Source organism: Chiroxiphia lanceolata, chromosome 4, assembly GCF_009829145.1.
Source record: "Chiroxiphia lanceolata isolate bChiLan1 chromosome 4, bChiLan1.pri, whole genome shotgun sequence".
Taxonomy (NCBI): domain Eukaryota; kingdom Metazoa; phylum Chordata; class Aves; order Passeriformes; family Pipridae; genus Chiroxiphia; species Chiroxiphia lanceolata.
In genome coordinates, this window is record NC_045640.1 from 24,797,104 (window position 1) to 24,804,547 (window position 7,444).

The window sequence follows — 7,444 nt, forward strand, 5'->3', positions numbered from 1 at the left end:
CTCTGCCATCCCTGTCAGACTGCTCCTACAAAAGTAGAGAGTTTATATGAATTTCACAGGCGTTAACTGTGAGGGCTTTAAAATTCTATTAGCTTAGTAATTAGTGGTTTGCTAATAATTACCTTGACAAAGCCAAAATATCTACTGGCATTATAGACAGAATTGTTTTAAGCAGGAGAGACAGAGACGAACACGATGCACAGAGTCAGCAGCACCTTCCCTCAGGCCAATGCTGACAGGACTGTGTTTTTAGCAGAACTTGCTACTGCAATGGCAAAGATGCTTTTGTGGGTTTGCTTTGTTGTTTGTTTTTTTTTTTTTTTCTCTTCTACTTCCATAATGTTTGCTACATTTTTCTTTCTTTCTTTTTTCTCTTTCTTTCTTTCTTTCTCTTTCTTTCTTTTTTCTTTTTTTTCTCTCTTTCTTTTTCTTTCTTTCCTTCTTTCTTTCTTTCCTTCTTTCTTTCTTTCCTTCTTTCTTTCTTTCCTTCTTTCCTTCCTTCTTTCTTTCCTTCTTTCTTTCCTTCCTTCTTTCTCTCCTTCCTTCCTTCCTTCCTCCCTCCCTCCCTCCCTCCCGCCCACCCGCCCTTCTTTTCTTCCTTTTCCCAAAATTTGCCACTTAAAATTGCAGGTAGCAAAAATAATAGATTCTACCCAGCGTGCAGCAGCAAGTACAGAAAACTAGAAGTAGGCTTTAAGCCTACTGTGAAAAGGTTTCAGGCAGACACCATGCAAAACCCTATAAGGCTCTGACCTTGTTCCCTCCCATCTGCTACCACTTCATTAGTACAAGCTGAAGTTGAATCAACAGAGAAAAGTTATGTAAGCACTCCCAAAATGTTGTTCAGGTCAAGTCATCTAACTCAGCATAAATAGCCCCTGAGCTACCAGCATGGTGCTACTGAAGGCACCAGGGAGGAAATGTGTAGCTATTGAGGAACAGCCACCACCTGGGAACAAACCCATTCATGCACACAAGCTACTGCAGTGGCACCAGCTTCATGCCATCACACCTCTGTTTACATCAGCACCAAGAAAAGTTTCACCAGGTGAAATATTTTTCCCCTTTCAAAGCAAGGATCTTTACTAAAACATTGAAATTTTCATTCAAGTTTGCTTTTGTTCTTAGTTTTCTTGTGGAAGATAGAAAGAAGAGCAATGATGACAATGGCTTTACGAAAATCTCAATATCTGAGATGTGGTGTTTCCATTCTTCTTTAATATAAACTTGTATCCACTGAAGCACATAAGAAAACAGTACTTTTATTACACATAGTTGGGTTGAATACTAAGAAAGTTCATTGGGTTGAATTCTCTAAACTAACAAGGTAGGAGGACACCTACCACAATCCAGGCTCCATTTTCCAGGCTCCGTTTCCATAAATTACAGCTATCACAAAAAGCATCATTCTGAACAGAGAACCTGCCATTAGCAGCTAGCATTCTAGTACAATTGTGGTAATAATTGGAAGAAAATAGTCAAATATTCCTGAAAATTTTACATGGCAGGAGAATTTTGCATACCTATCAACGAGTTCTGCTTGCAGATGGAAGGATGCTTTTTTCCTACCTGTTGGCTGCAGCCCTGCAAACACCTGGCTACTGGAAAAACAAGCTGGGCACCTTTTGTCCTCATGTTGTCACAGAGTCACAATACTAGAAGAGGCTTTGAGAGGTCATACTGTGTGTCCCCCTTCCTAAAGGGATGATCAGTTATTCCCACACTATTTCTGACAGATACATTGCCATTAATAATCACTGTTAATTATGAGCCTGGAGATCATGTTGTGCCCATAGTGCTTGCAATGGGGACTCTACTGTTCTGATGCATGATACTGTAGGAAAAAGATCAACCTCTCTGTTCCTTACGTGTGTTGGCTTAGAGGATATCAAAACAATTCAGAGGAGAAGGGAAGTAAATAATAATTTACACTAGCAAAGAGACAGGATTCTGAACACAAAGGAAATTCTTGTGGTTTTTGTTCCTTTTAATTAGGATCATAGTTTGTAATAGTGATCATGGGAGCAATGCATGACATTTCCTAGCAAAATCACTCAAATTCCTGCAGGAATTTTTGCAGTAATGCAGCACTTTCAAGCATAATGGACTTAAATCCACGAATTTGCAACTTGTAAAGTATCAAAACTATAGCAGAGAGATTTGGAATCACAGAAAGAAAAGCCACTTGCTATCATTTCAGCTTCTGTTTCTGCAAAAACCTATAGTCACCATGTGCGTGTGATGGATCCAAGCAGAAGACTTTTCCATGCCTATTGGTGTGAGGCAGGAGCCAAACCATGAGGTGTTCACATTTTGAATAGTCCAAGGAACTGACTATGCAAAGTAACAAATAATGAATAAATGTGCTAGACAGGATGGCAAATGGCTGAAGAAATGTCCTTTGTAGAGGCAGAAGGCCTAGAGGGCGAGAAGAGGAAAGGAAGGAAGGTCAAGTGACTTATTCAGCTTCTTCTGCCGTTTTGGATAAGAAAAATATTTTCTTTGCACCAAGTCAGCAAAAGCGTTTCCTGACGTCTTGAACTCTTTGCTACTGTTTCTTTTCCCAGTGAAAGCAGTTTTCTAAAAGGCACCGAAAAATGTGGATGCTGGTCAAAGGAATGTTTTAACTGTCCATCTCTAAGCTTCATGCTGACTCTGTTGCTAGAACACCCAGGCACTTTCCATCAGGGATGCTCCTGTGCCAAGGGTGAGCTTCACTTAAAAAGCACTATTGTGCAGGGAAGGTAAAGAGTGCAGGGAATGGAGCAGCATGAACCAGCAGCAGGGTAGAACCGGGGAGGAGCTCTGATGTGCAGAAAGTCAGGTGTGAGTGCCTGATTTAAACCAAACTCTTAGACAACTTTTCTTCAAGCATTCAAGCCTGTAAGGTGCTTTTGGGTTTCCCTCCAAGGCGAGTCTGTAGCAGGGGACAGCTCAGTGTTGTACTCTCACTGCTGCTGAGCTGCTGTGAACCCACTGGGTTTTAAACTCATTAGTGCTGTGAAACAGCAATGAAAATATTTCTGAGTAAATCAAATGGCAAGGGAACCTGGGGCTGGATTTGCCTCTGCTGTTTCTGAAATGTGAACGTTAAACTGGGACTTCACTCTGCACTCAGGTAGAGCCGATTTTACTTTTATGGGACTAATTGCTAACAATTTCAAATTTTTCCTGTTTATGCCTTTTATTATGCTTTTAGCGACAACAGGTGAAGTTCTGCAGTGCAGTTACCTAAACTGAAAAAATCTGTTTGCACGATTTGTAGAACTCCAGGAAAACAAGATTGAGAAAAAACTGTAAATATTTTGTATTAATGTAAACTACTCTATTCACTAGTAAGATTCAGACCGGCGTTTCACCCTTGCTCCTAAGTCTGAAATGAGCGAAGAGCACAGTGCGGGGAGGGGAGCATTCAAGGGCTGGCTAGTCACGCTGCCAGAGGAGGGGGACACAGGACGGTCGTGCAAGGGGCGGCTGCTGCACGGCCACCTTGTGCCGTCCTCCTCAGCATATTGTTCGGCAACGGCTAGTGTCAGTGAGAAAGGCGGGCTCTACCTTTCTGAACCTGCGGTGAAGCCACTGACCCTGCACGCCCTGAGACAGAGTGGTGTTTCTCATCCGGATTGCTAAGTGGTGAACGTCCTCCTTACCTCCTCCACACAACGATTTATATCCTCTTAGGACACTCCAAACAGACAAATTATTACTAGCACACGCAGTGCCCTGGATAACCTGAGTGAACTCATCACAGTAGACTTGTATTTTGTTTTTCAGGGTGCAGAGCTGTCCTTCCAAGACTGGACAGCAAATGGACGCTGTGTAAGTTTTTCCCCTGCCACTGAAGTATGGCATTGCTAACACACGTCTTGCCAGCCAAACTTTACCGGTCTGATTCTAAACTCTAAGTGAACCTGGGTCAACTGCACCTTCGTACTTTGTGTTATAAACAAGCATCATGCAGCAGCACCCCACGACCTGGTGTTTTAGGGAGATGGCCATCGATGAAAAACTCTAACGAAAAAACAGCTTTCACCAAATCTCTCAATTATGTGCTCATTCTATGTTCTCAAACTAAGGGTTTTTACCTTACTTTTTTTTCCCCCTGCTGCTAATGAGCACTTGAGAATTTGATTTAGCTCCTTGGAATGACTGCCACTTACTGCTAGAATGTTAATCTGTCTAAACCCATTCAGGTCCTCTTACTTGGAAGTCAATCACCTGGAGCCTGCATTTCAAAGAGATGCTGGCTAAGGCAGTCGCAACAGCAGAGATGCTTTGGGACAATTCCCATAGCTGGGAGTAATCTTGGGAAACTCATAGCTACTAGACAGAAAACAAGTCTGTCTTGAATTCCGGGGATAAACAGAACTGGAGTCGTCCCTGGCGGAGACCAGAAGTGCAAATGGCGGGGACACAGGAGGCTGCTGAGCTGCAGCTCACACATGGGATGCTGCACTGGTGTGTTGCATCACCTCTACTGGGGGACAACCTTTAGCTGATGGTGCAAATAACAACCAGAGAGTGCACAGGGAAACCAGGACAGAGGAGATATGCCAGGACACAGCTGGAGCTAAAGCTTTAAAGTGTCAGAGGAGGAGTTTGGCTTTCCAGAAGTAATTAGAGAGATGATTTAATTTGTCTTGTACTGGACATTTTTTAACCCCTGTTTGGAGGGGAACAAAATGCATAGAATCCCATACAAAATGTAGGAGACAGGGGCATCATTTGAGGCAGTTGATGATGTACTGGAGCTGTGTGTCTGTGATCATTCCACTGTGCTATTCTGAAAATGTTTCTCTTTTAGCTTCCTTAGCATGCTCAGAAAACTCTGGCTGTCAGAGCATTATGTCCAGGCCAGAGGCGCAGCCACAGCTGGGAGTAGTGACTAGGAGAGCCAGGATCTGGGGGTTGCACTGGGAGTGGAGGGCACCATGAAGTCTCCAACTACCATACCTGCTCCTGGGCATTGCCTTGCATTTGTTGCATGGGAAAAAGTGTGTTTCACCCATAGTACACCCCATCTCTGTCACTGTCTCTTCACTTCCTGTGCAGTTCTGTGATGGTAAACTTTGTATAAAGTGCACCCTTGCAGAGAGAAGATGTAACTATTTCATAACAAAAAAGGTTGCTTTGTTGCTGCTGTAGAGAAGCAGACTGGTCCTGTGATCCCATGTGCAAAAGCACATTTTGGGAATAAGCAAATATTCAGAGTGATTATTTGCTCTCTGAATAAAATGGTTCTTTCTAAATAAGAAATGTATATTTGGAGTGCATCTCTAGAAACCTTATAAATAAGAAATGCAGAGGGAAGGTCACAGCATGTATTTTGTCATCTTATGAAATCCTTTATGAAAAGACACAGTCTGAGATGGAACTGGGATTCCTTTAGGTACTCATACATTTATCTGCTGTCCTAGTTCTCAAACAGAAGAACACAGAAAATTAAAAGCCAAAACCGTCATTATTATTATTGATTTATAAGCAAAATGGAAGATTATGTCCATAAAGCTTAAGAGACCTATGTTATATGAGACCTAATATTACATGACCAGCCTTATACACTCACTACAGAGTATGATTAGAAGTATATTTTAGCTGTTGCACTGTAATAACCTAGTATATAAATTTTGAAGTAAACTGTCTTAAAATTACTTACTAGTTAACAAAAGTGGTCTGAGGGATTAAATACAGCAATACTAACGTGTTTTCAAGTTCTGCTCAAAAAGGAGTTTTGTTCTTTACTATGGAAGAGCTACATTTGTGAATTAGCTTCTAATTTTACATAGACTTCAAGGGGAAAAACTGAGAGAAGAGTAATATATTTTGCTTCTGAAAAATTCAGAAGAAAATTATGGATTCAAAACTCTGCAGTTACCAAAACGCACACACTGCTAAGGCCCTCAGGGGAAGGCCTGGTACACAGTAGCACAAGCAACTTGCTAAGCCTAAGACCATCAAAGAAAAGTATCTAAAAAATGGCCATTTTTGTCTCTTTGTCTGCCAGGATTATTCCAAGAACAAGATGTTTCCAGGAATGAATCTTTGCTGGAAAACAGAAAGAGCATGAAGTGCAGCCAGGTTTCTAAGCTATGGCTTATATGGATGGCTTTGTTTTGTGAAGCCAGAAAAATTTGTCCCTGCTAATGTTGCAACCACACAGCACCATGGGTCTTTGTATGTGAAGAAATTAATGTCTTCTCTGTTTATTTACAAAAATGCTTAGTTAAGCAATGGAGAGATTGTAGGTACCTGTATAAACACAGAAGCTTTCTAAACTCCTTTCAACGGGAGAAATTATTTTTAAAAAAATGAATGTCTTCAGCTCACAGGTTTTAAGCTTTTTTTTAAAGTTGTAATAATTGTAATGATATGTAACAATAAAATTTGATTTTATTTATCTGAAGTTAAAAGCAAAGCTGGTTTTTGACACACAAGAGTACTCAGAGCTTTTGGCAGTAATGGGAAGGTGATAAAGCAAAGCTATTTAATGCCTGGATGAAATAACCAGACCTGTCAAAGAAATTCCTTTTGGAAGTGGAGGATGGTGGAGGAAGAACAGTCTTCAGGCTTTTCTTCATCTGTCATTGTGGATGAGTGACAGATGAGCACCTTGTGCCAGTGAACCTATGCCTGCATGACAGCTGCTTTGCACCCCTCTGCACGGAGGCAGCCAGCCTGGCCAAGCTGTGGTTCTGCTGCTAGTACAGCCCCTGTAGAAGGATTAAAGGACCTTTTATATTGGAATTACCAAAACCACAGCCATTCTACAGCCTGCTTCATCCAAGTCATTTGCTTTCATGACAAAATGAGGACCAAGTACCTACATTTTCTTGCAAATGTTTGTAATGAAGACTGACTGAGGGAAAGCACACTGGCAAAGGGTATGGGGACTGCTATTACATATTTTGAATCACACCTGAATAATTTTGTTTTGTTTTTTTTTATATTCACAGAATTTTCTGATGCTTCTACTCTATCTGTTAAGTAAGCACAGGCACAGATGGTGCTTAAAGCTCTTGCCAGCTTAGCTATGTTGTAAGAAGTGCAAAATTAATGACTCAGCCTGTGCAAGAAAAAGCCAGTGGCTTGGCAATTAGACTGTCAAAATAATTTTTTGCTTACTGCTAGATCGCATACTATCAATACACTATTTTTCTTAGGTACTACTGTTATAAACTATGCTGGTAAAGAAATACTACGACTGTTACAAACTACCTTGGTCAGAGGCTCTGACACTCAAAAAATGACACCTTCCTAATGAGAGCAAAGAGCTGTTTAAACTGTCACTCCGCAAGGATATTTGAGCTATCTAATTTTAAAGATCTTTAAAAAGTATGTCAACCACAGGCTTGATCTTTTAATATTTTGCACAAGTACCATTCCCTGAAAAGTAGAGGTTTCTCATTAAATATGGTTATCAGAGACTGGGTTTAAGCTGTAAGCT